Here is a 13,309-nt window from a genome sequence, read left to right on the forward strand (position 1 = left end):
GAATTACAAGGACTGAGAGAGAGGCTTATGTACACTGGGTGACCCTACAAACATGAGTAAGGTCAGGAAGCCACAAACATGACATCCACTAATCCACACACCACCACCACCGCAAAACATAAGAGGAGCTAAAGAAAGGGCGACGTAACTAGCATGTGTTAAGCTAGGTAAAAATACGAGACCCACTTAATCATCTATCCTACATCTACCCTCAAATGCTTTCAAACATTTTTAACTCCTGGCCACTGACAAATAAATTTGTGTAACATATTATCACTTTTGTACTGACCATCACCAGGTTTATAGAATTCATTTCTCTAATCCAACTTGCTTCAACCAGAAGTCTTTTTGTGACATATGAAAAATTTAAACACTTCTAAACTGTTTTCCCAATTTATGGGATGATTATTGTTCTTATATGAAGGAAAAGTGCACTGCTTTCAGATGCTAAGTCTATATTGTACTCTGGAGCTGTTTAATTATGAGTTGCAAGGCTTTCCAGTCTGACCTTATATAATTTCCGTTGCAATTGCTACATGGAATGCAGTAAACATTTCCATTTATATTCAAGGTTGGGCTATTCTTGAATCAATGATGGTTAGTAATAGTTGAGTCATACTTAAAACAACATTAATGTTTAATAATTTAAGGGTCTGAACCATAATGATGTTCAATAGATAAGGTAGAGTCAAAATATTCTAAATGTCGAGGATTTTTTTAGCCCTTTAAAAACAATGATCAAGAAACAATGAAGGGTACCCAATGTTTGTGCAGTGGACTGAATAAAGGCAGTTCTTCTTCAATAAATGCCCAGTCACAAATTCTGCAACATCTCAAACACAGCAGCAGAAAAAAATGACATTTTTGTAGATTCATGGTGACTCCGATAAAAAATGTATGAAACTCTCTACTTGTGTAGGCTTTTCAGCATTAACCTTTAAATTTATAGTTATGACCATTTTCATGATAAGCATATCAAGAAATGGAAGCAGTCCATTTAATTATCTTTCAATTTGAAGGTAGTACTAGGTACAAGATCAAGCTTGTCTAAAATTCCATGGAGGTGCTGGTGGCCGGAGATGTGCTGGTTGCCGTAGAGGTGCTGGTAGGTGGAGAGGTGCCGGTGGGCCTGCTATCTTTTCGCCTCACTTAAGAACACTACCAAGTCACTATTCTCTTCAGTCATACATTTTGTTTTGTTTTACTAAAGTCTCGAGTCATCAGGAGGTCTCTCCTCTCTTGTTTTGTTTAAAGATACCATATCTATAACAGGGTCTTGAAGGTCTTATGTCCAAAGACAGGTCCTCAAAGGGTTTTCAATATGTCATGTCCAAAAGGGTCTTCAATTTTGATCTTCAAGATTTCCTGAAAAATACAGTGGGTCTTGTAGGTCTTACGACCACCGATTTTTTGTTTATTATAATCGTCCACAGAAGCTAAGTTTGGAATGGTAAAGCCCTGACTGTCTGTTACCTATCTTGTCTGTCTGTCAATCAGTCTGTCTGTCTACAAATGAGTTCTGTCAGTCTAAAGAGGAAAGTCAATCAAAGATGTAGATGATACTGTTGAGTCAGTAACATGATTTACCACCATTCTGAACTGCCATTCTCCCACTTAGTTTTATTCAATTTATTCCACTAGTGCCACTCTCGAAGCTAAATTTAATTGGTTGGATTAATAATTTATCAAGATATTGATGCAACCATTGATCCTGTGGAGGAATGTAATTGTATTTGCTGCGAGGGCATTAAGTCTTATTGATGGGAGGGACCATCATCAATCACCTGTATTGTGTTGGCCTCACCTGCTGTTATTGATGGACTTTGGTTTGTTATTTTTTTTCTATTTTGAGACTTGTACAGATCCATGACAATAATTACACGGCACACATAGATACGTCCACAGACAGACATTTATATCCAGACACTGTTACAACCTTCACACCTCTTTTAGGACTCATAGAGATGTATAGTCAGCCCATAGGCCCATTATATAAGAGGAGACTCTGAAATAACAGCTTCTGTTAACAGAGAGATTAAATATTAAACACAGACCCTTACCTTATTTCTGGCTAATAACCTCCTGACAGCTGACAGGTGTTTATTTCAATGCCACTGTTCCCATTAAAACTGGTTTAATTAAAACACAGATTTAAATTACAACAAAAATATTTTACAACAAAATATATTTAACAACAAAATATAATAAATATGTGCTTTCCGTCCATGTGCCAAAAGGCCACAAATCAATTCACTCAGAATAATGTTATCTCCACCATATACAATGCTCTCTCACTACTATAATATCTAATATACTATAGCGCTATCCGAATGTATGTCTGTCTGTTCTTCTGTCTGTGCAGCCGAAACGGCATCAATTTTTCATCAAACTTGGTGGGAAAATCGCAAAAAATTCGTAGAGTGCAACAAAGCTGGTCCCATGTCGATGGTTTTCTTTAGGAAGCCATTAATAAACCAATTTATTTACGATGGAAAAAGCACCTAATTAACCATGCAAGTCTACGGACTTGCAGAACCCTATTCGCTGTACGCTGTCACCAGTACACAATACAGTACAATACCATACAATACCATAACAATACAATACACAACGAACTATAAATATTTGTAAGAATAAAACATAATTATATAGACATGTAAGACTCACAACTTGATAAGATATCTAAGACATTAGCTATTGGAAATGTGATTAAATGTTTTGTTATTAATCCAGTGTGAAATGTATCGGTATTGGTGGTACAATCCTAATGGTCTCTAATACTGTTGACTAGGTTAGGTACATCTGGGTTTATTGAGATTAAAGATAAGGTGTGGGGTTTATTCTACCTGTGATAGTCTCAGGTACGACCCTTATTGCAACAATCACGACCATGATTATAACAACTAGGACCATGATTATAACAACCACGACCATGTTTATAACAACCACGATCATGATTATAACAACCACGACCATGATTGTAACAACCACGACTATGATCATAACAACCACGACTATGATCATAACAACCACGACCATGATGATTAAAACAACCACGAATATGAGTATATCACCCACGACCATGATTATAACAACCACAACTATGATTATAACAACCACGAAGATGATTATAACAACCAGGAAGATGATTATAATAACCACGACAATGATTATAACAAGCACGACCATGATTATAACAACCACGACTATGATTATAAGAACCCGACCATGATTATAACTACCGACCATTATTATAACAACCACGAACATGATTATAACAACCACGACCATGATTATAACAACCAGGACCATGACTTAACAACCAGGACCATGATTATAGCAGGACAATGATTATAACAACCACGGCCGTGATTATAATAACACGACCATGATTATAACAACCAGGACCATGATTATAACAACCACGACCATGATTATAACAACCACGATCATGATTATAACAAATACAACCATGATTATAACACCCGACCATGATTATAACACCCACAACCATGATTATAACAACCACGACCATTATTAAAACAACCACGACCATGATTACAGCAACCACGACCATGATTATAACTAGCACGAACATGATTATAACAACCACTACTATGATTATTTCAGCCACGACCATGATTATAACAACCACGAAGATGATTATAACAACCACGACCATGATTATAACAACAATGAACATGATCATAGCAACTACGACCATAATTATAACTCCACGACTATGATCATAACCACGACCATGATCATGACAACCACGACCATGAATTATAACCACGGCCATGATTATAACAACCACGGCCATGATTATAACAACCACGACCATGATTATAACAACCACGACTATGATTATAACCACCCATGATTATAACAACGACGACCTAGATTATAACAACCACGACCATGATTATAACCACGACCATGATTATAACAACCACAACTATGATTATAAAACCACGACCATAATTATAACAAAGACGACCATGATTATAAGAACCACGACCCTTGATTATAACAGCCACGACTATGATTATAACCACGACCATGATTATAACAACACGACCATGATTATAACAACCACGGCTATGATTATAACAACCACGACCATGATTATAACAACCACAAACATGATTATAAAAACCACAACCATGATAGTAAAATCACGACCATGATTATAACAACCACGACCATGATTATAACAACCACGACCATGATTATAACAACCCGACCATGATTATAACAATCACGACTATGATAATAACCACGACCACGATTATAACAACCACACTATGATTATAACAACCACGACAATGAATATAATACCCACGACCATGATTATAACAAACACGACCATGATTATAACAACCACGACTATGATTATAACAACCACGACCATGATTATAACAACCACGACCATGATTATAACAACCACGACCATGATTAGAACAACCATAACCATGATTATAACATCCACGACCATGATTATAACAACCACAACTATAATTATACAAACCATGACCATCATTATAACAAAGACGACCATGATTATAACCACCACATTGCCAATTATACAACAACGGCCATGATTTTAACAACCAAAACCATGATTATAACAACCAGGACCATGATTATAACAAACAGGACCATGATAATAACAAGCCGACATGATTAAAACACCTACGACCATGATTATAACACCCACGACCATGATTATAACAACCACGACCATGATTATAACAACCAGGACCGTGATTATAACAACCACTACCATGATTATAACAACCAGGACCATGATTATAACACATGACCATGATAATAACAACCGACCATGATTATATCACACGATTCATGATTATAACACCCACATCCATGATTATACAACCACGACTATGATTATAACAAACGACCATGATTATAACAACCCACGACCGAATATATCAACCACGACCATGATTATAACAATAACTACCATGATTATAACAACCAGGACTATGATTACAACCAGACCATGATTATAACAACCACGACCATGATTATAACTCGCACGAACATGATTATAACAACCACGACTATGATTATTTCAGCCCACGACCATGATTATATCAACCACGACCGATTATAACAACCACGACCATGATTATAACAACCAGGACATGATTAAAACAACCAGGACCATGATTATAACAATCACTACCGCGTTATAACCACCGGACTATGATTAAAACAACCAGGACTATGATTATAACAACCACGACCATGATTATAACTTCGCCGAACATGATTATAACAACCACGACTATGATTATTTCAGCCACGACCATGATTATATCAACCACGACCAAGATTATAACAACTACGACCATGATTATAACAACCACGGCCATGATTATTACAACCACGGCAATGATTATAACAACCACGACCATTATTATAATAACCACGACCACGATTATAACAACCACGACCATGATTACAACAACCACGACCATGATTACAACACCAAACCATGATTATAACACCACGACCGCAGTTATAATAACCACGACCATAATTATAACAACCGGGACCATGATTATAACAACAGGACCACGATAATAACAACCACGACCATGATTATAACAACCACGTCATCATTATAACAACCGACCATGATTATAACCCACGACCATGATTATAAGAACCACGACAATGTCATAACAACCAAGACCATGATTATAACAACCACTACCATGATTATAACAACCAGGACCATAATTATAGCAACCGGACCATGATAATAACAACCACGACCGATTATATCACTCGACTCATGATTATAACTATACCTCATGATTATAGCAACCAGGATTAAGAATTAAATATCGCTGAACCCGAATTAAAACACCACGACCACAATTATCTAACCACGACCATGATTATAACAACCTACCATGATTACGCTCAGAACCGCCAGTTAAAACAACCAGGACCATGATTATAACCACGACCACGATTATAACTCGCACGAACATGATTATACCAACACGACTGATTATTTCAGCCGACCATGATTATATCAACCACGACTATGATTATAACAACCACGACCATGATTATAACAACCACGACCATGATTATAATATACCATGATTATAACAACCACGACCATGATTCTAACAACCACGAGCATGATTATAACAACCCACGACCATGATTAAAAACAACCACGACTATGATTATAACAGAACTACCATAAATTTTACATGCCACGACCATGAATATAACAACCACACTATGATTATAACAACCACGACCATGATTAAGAACCACACACGCCGATTATAACAACCACGACCATGTTTATAACAACCACGAATATAATTATAACAACCGACCACGATTATAACAACCGACTATGATTATAACAACCGACCATGATTATATCACCACGACCATGATTATAACAACCACGACCGTGATTATAGATCACGACCATGATTATAACAACCGACTATGATCATAACCGACCATGATTTCCACAACCACAACGATGATCATATCACTACCATGAATATAATAACCACGACCGCAGTTAAAACAACCACGACGCGATTATAACAACCACGACCATGATTATAACAACCACGCTATCATTATAACACCCACGACCACGATTATAACAACCACGACTAATCAGTTATAACAACCCGACCATGATTATAACAACCACGACCATGATTATAATAACACGACCGAGATTATAAGAACCACGACCATGATTATAATAACAACCGACTATGATTATAACAACCACGACTATGATCATAACCACGACCTGATTTTCACAACCCAACGATGATCATATCCACTACCATGATTATAATAACACGACCATGATTAAAACAACCACGACCATGATTATAACAACCGACCATGATTATAACAACCACGACCATGATTATACAACCACGACCATGATTTTAGAACCATGACTATGATTATATCACCCACGACCATGATTTAATAACCACGACCATGATTATGACAACCACGACCATGATTATAAAAACCGACCATGATTATAATAACTCGACCATGATTATAACAACCGACTATGATTATAACCATGACCATGATTATAACCACCATGGCCTGATTATAACAACCAGAACCATGAATATAACAACCACGACTATGATTATAACAACCACGACTATGATCATAACCACGAACATAATTTTAACAACCACAACTATGATTATACCACCTTCGACCATTATTATAACAACCACGACTATGATTATAACAACCACCACCTTGATTATAACACCTACGACCATGATTTTAACCCGACCTTGATTATATCACGTAGGACCCTGATTACACTCTATGACTATGATCATAACAACCACGACTAAGATTATATATCACGACCATGATTATAACAACACGACCACGATTATAATAACGACCCGTGATTATAACAACACGACCATGATTATAACCCAACGATCGCGATTATATAATAACGCGACCATGATTATAACAACCATGACCATGATTATAACAGCCACGATCATGATTATAACAACCATGACCATGATTATAACAACCACGAATATGATTATAACAACTACGAACATGATTATAACAACCACGACCATGATTGTAACTACCGACCATGATTATTACAACCACGATCGCCAGTTATAACAACCACGACCATGATTATAACAACCCGACCATGATTAAAAGAACCGCCTATGATTAAACACCCACATTGATTATAACACCAACGACCGACGGTTATAATAACACGACCATGATCATAACCCACGACTATGATTATAACAACCAGACCATGATTATAACAACCACGACCATGATTATAACAACCGATCATCAGTTATAACAACCACGACCATGATTATAACAACCACGACCATGATTTAACAACCACAACCATGATTATATAACCACGACCGTGATTATAACAACCCGCCAGATTATAACACCAACGACCAGAGATTATAAAATCCAGGACCATGATTATAACACCCACGACTATCATTATAACAACCGACTATGATCATAAAAACACGACCATGATTTTAACAACCACGACTATGATTATACCACGACCTTGATTATAACAACCACGACCATCATTATAACAACCACGACTGATTATAACAACCACGACTATGATCACAACCACGACCATGATTTTCACAACCACAACGATGATCATATCCACAACCATGAATATAATAACCACGACATGATTATAACAACTAAGACCATGATTATAACAACCACGACCATGATTATAACCACGACCATGATTATAATAACCACAACCATGTTTATAACGGCAACGAATATGATTATAACAACCACGACCATGATTATAACAACCGACCATGATTATTAGAACTACGACTATGATTATATCACCCGACCGACCAGTTATAACAACCACGACCATGATTATAACAACCAACCATGATTATAACAACACGACCATGATTATAACAACCACGACCATGATTATAACAACCACGACCATGATTATAACAAACGACCATGATTATAACAAACACGACCATGATTATAACAACCACGCCATGATTATAAGAACTATAACTATGATTATATCACCCGACCATGATTATAACAAACACGACAATGATTATAACAACCGACCATGATTATAACAACCACGGCCATGATTATAACAACCACGATCATGATTATAACAACCAATACCATGATTATAACAACCACGACCATGATTATAACAACCACAACCAAGATTATAACAACCATGACGCCAGTTTTAACCACCACGACCATGATTATAACACCCGACCATGATTCTAACAACCACGAGAATGATTATAACAACCACGACCTAGATTATAACATCCACGACTATGATCATAACCACGAACATGATTTTACCATCCGGACTATGATTATACCACCACTCGACCATCATTATAACAACCACGACTATGATTATAACAACCACGACCATGATTATAACAACCACAACCACGATTATAACAACCGACCATGATAAAAACCCACGACTATGATTATACAAGAACTACCATAAATTTTAGCACGACCATGAATATAACAACCACGACTATGATTATAACAACCGACCATGATTATAAGAACCACGACCACGATTATAAGAACCGACCATGTTTATAACAACCGAATATAATTATAACAACCACGATCAATTATAACAACCGACTATGATTATAACAACCGACCATGATTATACAACCGACCATGATTATAATAACCTGTGATTATAAGATCCCGCCATGATTATAACAACCACGACTATGATCATAACCGACCATGATTTTACAACACAACGATGATCATATCACTACCATGAATATAATAAACACGACCATGATTATAACAACCACGACCATGATTATAACAACCACTACCATGATTATAACAACCACGACCATGATTATATCACCCGACCATGATTATAACAACCACGACCATGATTATAACAACCAAGACTGATTATAAAACCACGACCATGATTATAACAACCACGCCTGTATTATAACACTTTCGACCATGATTATAATAACTCGACCATGATTATAACAATAACCACGACTATGATTATACCAACCACGACCATGATTATAACCACCATGGCCATGATTATAACAACCAACGATCATGATTATAACAACCAGAAACGTTATAACAACCCGACTATGATTATAACAACACGACCACGATCATAACCACGAACATAATTTTAACAACCACGACTATGATTATACCACCCTCGACCATCATTATAACAACCACGACTATGATTATAACAACCCGACCTTGATTATAACACCTCGACCATGATTTTAACACGACCTTGATTATATCAACCTACGACCATGATTATAAGAACTACGACTATGAATATATCACCACGACCATGATTATAACAACCACGACCATGATTATAACAACCACCACCAGTTATAACAACCACGACCATGATTATAACAACCACGACCATGATTATAAGAACTACGACAATGATTATATCACCACGACGCCAGATTATAACAACCACGACCATGATTATAACAACCCGACCATGATTATAACCACCACGGCCAGCATTATAACAACCACGACTATGATTATAACAACCACGACTATGATCATAACCACGACCATGATTTTCACAACCACAACGATGATCATATCCACTAACATGAATATAATAACCACGACCATGAATTATAACAACGACCATGATTATAACAACCGCGACCATGATTATAACCGACCATGATTATAACAACCACGACATGATTATAACAACCACGACTATGATTTTATCACCCACGACCATGATTATAACAACCACGACCATGATTATAACAACCACGACCATGATTATAACAACCGACCATGATTATAACAACCACGCCTATGATTATAACACCCACGACCATGATTATAATAACTCGACCATGATTATAACAACCACGACTATGATTATACCAACCATGACCATGATTATAGCCACCACAGCCATGATTATAAGAACTACGACCATGGTTATAACAACCACGACTATGATTATAACAACCACGACTATGATCACAACCACGACCATGATTTTCACAACCACAACGATGATCATATCCACTACCATGAATATAATAACCACGACCATGATTAAAACAACCACGACCATGATTATAACAACCACGACCATGATTATAACAACCACGCCTATGATTATAACACCCGACCACGATTATAACAACCGACTATGATTATAACAACCGACCAAGATTATAACAACACGACCATGATTATAACAACACGACCATGATTATAATAACCACGACCGTGATTATAAGAACCACGACCATGATTATAACAACCACGACGATGATTATAACAACCACGACTATGATCATAACCACGACCGATTTTCACAACCACAACGATGATCATATCCTACCATGAATATAATAACCACGACCATGATTAAAAACAACCACGACCGATTATAACAACCACAACCATGATTATAACAACCACGACCATGATTATAACAACCCACGACCATGATCACAAGAACCACGACTATGATTATATCCCACGACCGCGTTATAACAACCGACCGGTGCCAACAACCACGACCATGATTGCCAACAACCGGCCATGATTATAACAACCACGCCATTGATTATAACACCGACCCGCGATTATAACAACCCGACTATGATTACGCAACAACCCGCGACCGCGTTTATAACAACCACGACCGCGATTATGCTTCACGACCGTGATTGTAACAACCACGACCATGATTATAACAACCGACTATGGTTATAACGCTTACGACTATGGTCATAACCACGACCATGATTTTCACAACCACAACGATGATCATATCCACTACCATGAATATAATAACCACGACCATGATTAAAACAACCACGACCATGATTATAACAACCACGACCATGATTATAACAACCACGACCATGATTATAACAACCACGACTATGATTATACCACCCTCGACCATCATTATAACAACCACGACTATGATTATAACAACCACGATCATGATTATAACAACCACGACCATGATTATAACAACCACGACGATGATTATAACAACCACGACCATGATTATAACATGCACGACCATGATTAAAAGAACCACTCCTATGATTAAACACCCACGACTATGATTATAACACCAACGACCATGAATATAATAACACGACCATGATCATAACAACCACGACTATGATTATAACAACCATGACCATGATTATAACAACCACGACCATGATTATAACAACCACGATCATGATTATAACAACCACGACCATGATTATATCAACCACGACCATGATTTTAACAAACACAACCATGATTATAACAACCACGACCATTATAACACCAACGACCATGATTATAAAATCCAGGACCATGATTATAACACCCACGACTATCATTATAACAACCACGACTATGATCATAAACACGACCTTGATTATAACAACCACGACCATCATTATAACAACCATGACTATGATTATAACAACCATGACCTTGATTATAACACCTACGACTATGATCATAACAACCACGACTATGATTATAACAACCACGACTATGATCATAACCACGACCATGATTTTTACAACCACAACGATGATCATATCCACTACCATGAATATAATAACCACGACCATGATTATAACAACCACGATCATGATTATAACAACCACGACCATGATTATAACAACCACGACCATGATTATAATAACCACAACCATGTGTATAACGACCACGAATTTGATTATAACAACCACGACCATGATTATAACCACCACGGCCATGATTATAACAACCACGACTATGATTATAACAACCACGACTATGATCATAATCACGACCATGATTTTCACAACCACAACGATGATCATATCCACTACCATGAATATAATTCCCACGACCATGATTATAACAACCACGACCATGATTATAACAACCACGACCATGATTATAACAACCACGACCATAATTATAACAACCACAACCATGATTATAAGAACCACGACTATGATTTTATTACCCACGACCATGATTATAACAACCACGACCATGATTATAACAACCACGCCTATGATTATAACACCCACGACCATGATTGTAATAACTCGACCATGATTATAACAACCACGACTATGATTATACCAACCATGACCATGATTATAACCACCACGGCCATGATAATAACAACCAACCATCATGATTATAACAACCAGAAGCATGATTATAACAACCACGACTATGATTATAACAACCACGAGTATGATCATAACCATGAACATGATTTTAACAACCACGACTATGATTATACCACTCTCGACCAACATTATAACAACCACGACTATGATTATAACAACCACGACCTTGATTATAACACCTACGACCATGATTTTAACCACGACCGTGATTATATCACCTACGACCTTGATTATAACACCTATGACTGCGATCATAACAACCACGACTATGATTATATCACCCACAACCATGATTATAACAACCACGACCATGATTATAATAACCACGACCGTGATTATAACAACCACGACCATGATTATAACAACTACGACCATGATTATAACAATCACGACCATGATTATAACAACCACGAATATGATTATAACAACTACGACCATGATTATAACAACCACGACTATGATTCGCT

This window comes from Homarus americanus, unplaced genomic scaffold (assembly GCF_018991925.1).
Source record: "Homarus americanus isolate GMGI-L3 unplaced genomic scaffold, GMGI_Hamer_2.0 scaffold15667, whole genome shotgun sequence".
NCBI classification, from domain to species: domain Eukaryota; kingdom Metazoa; phylum Arthropoda; class Malacostraca; order Decapoda; family Nephropidae; genus Homarus; species Homarus americanus.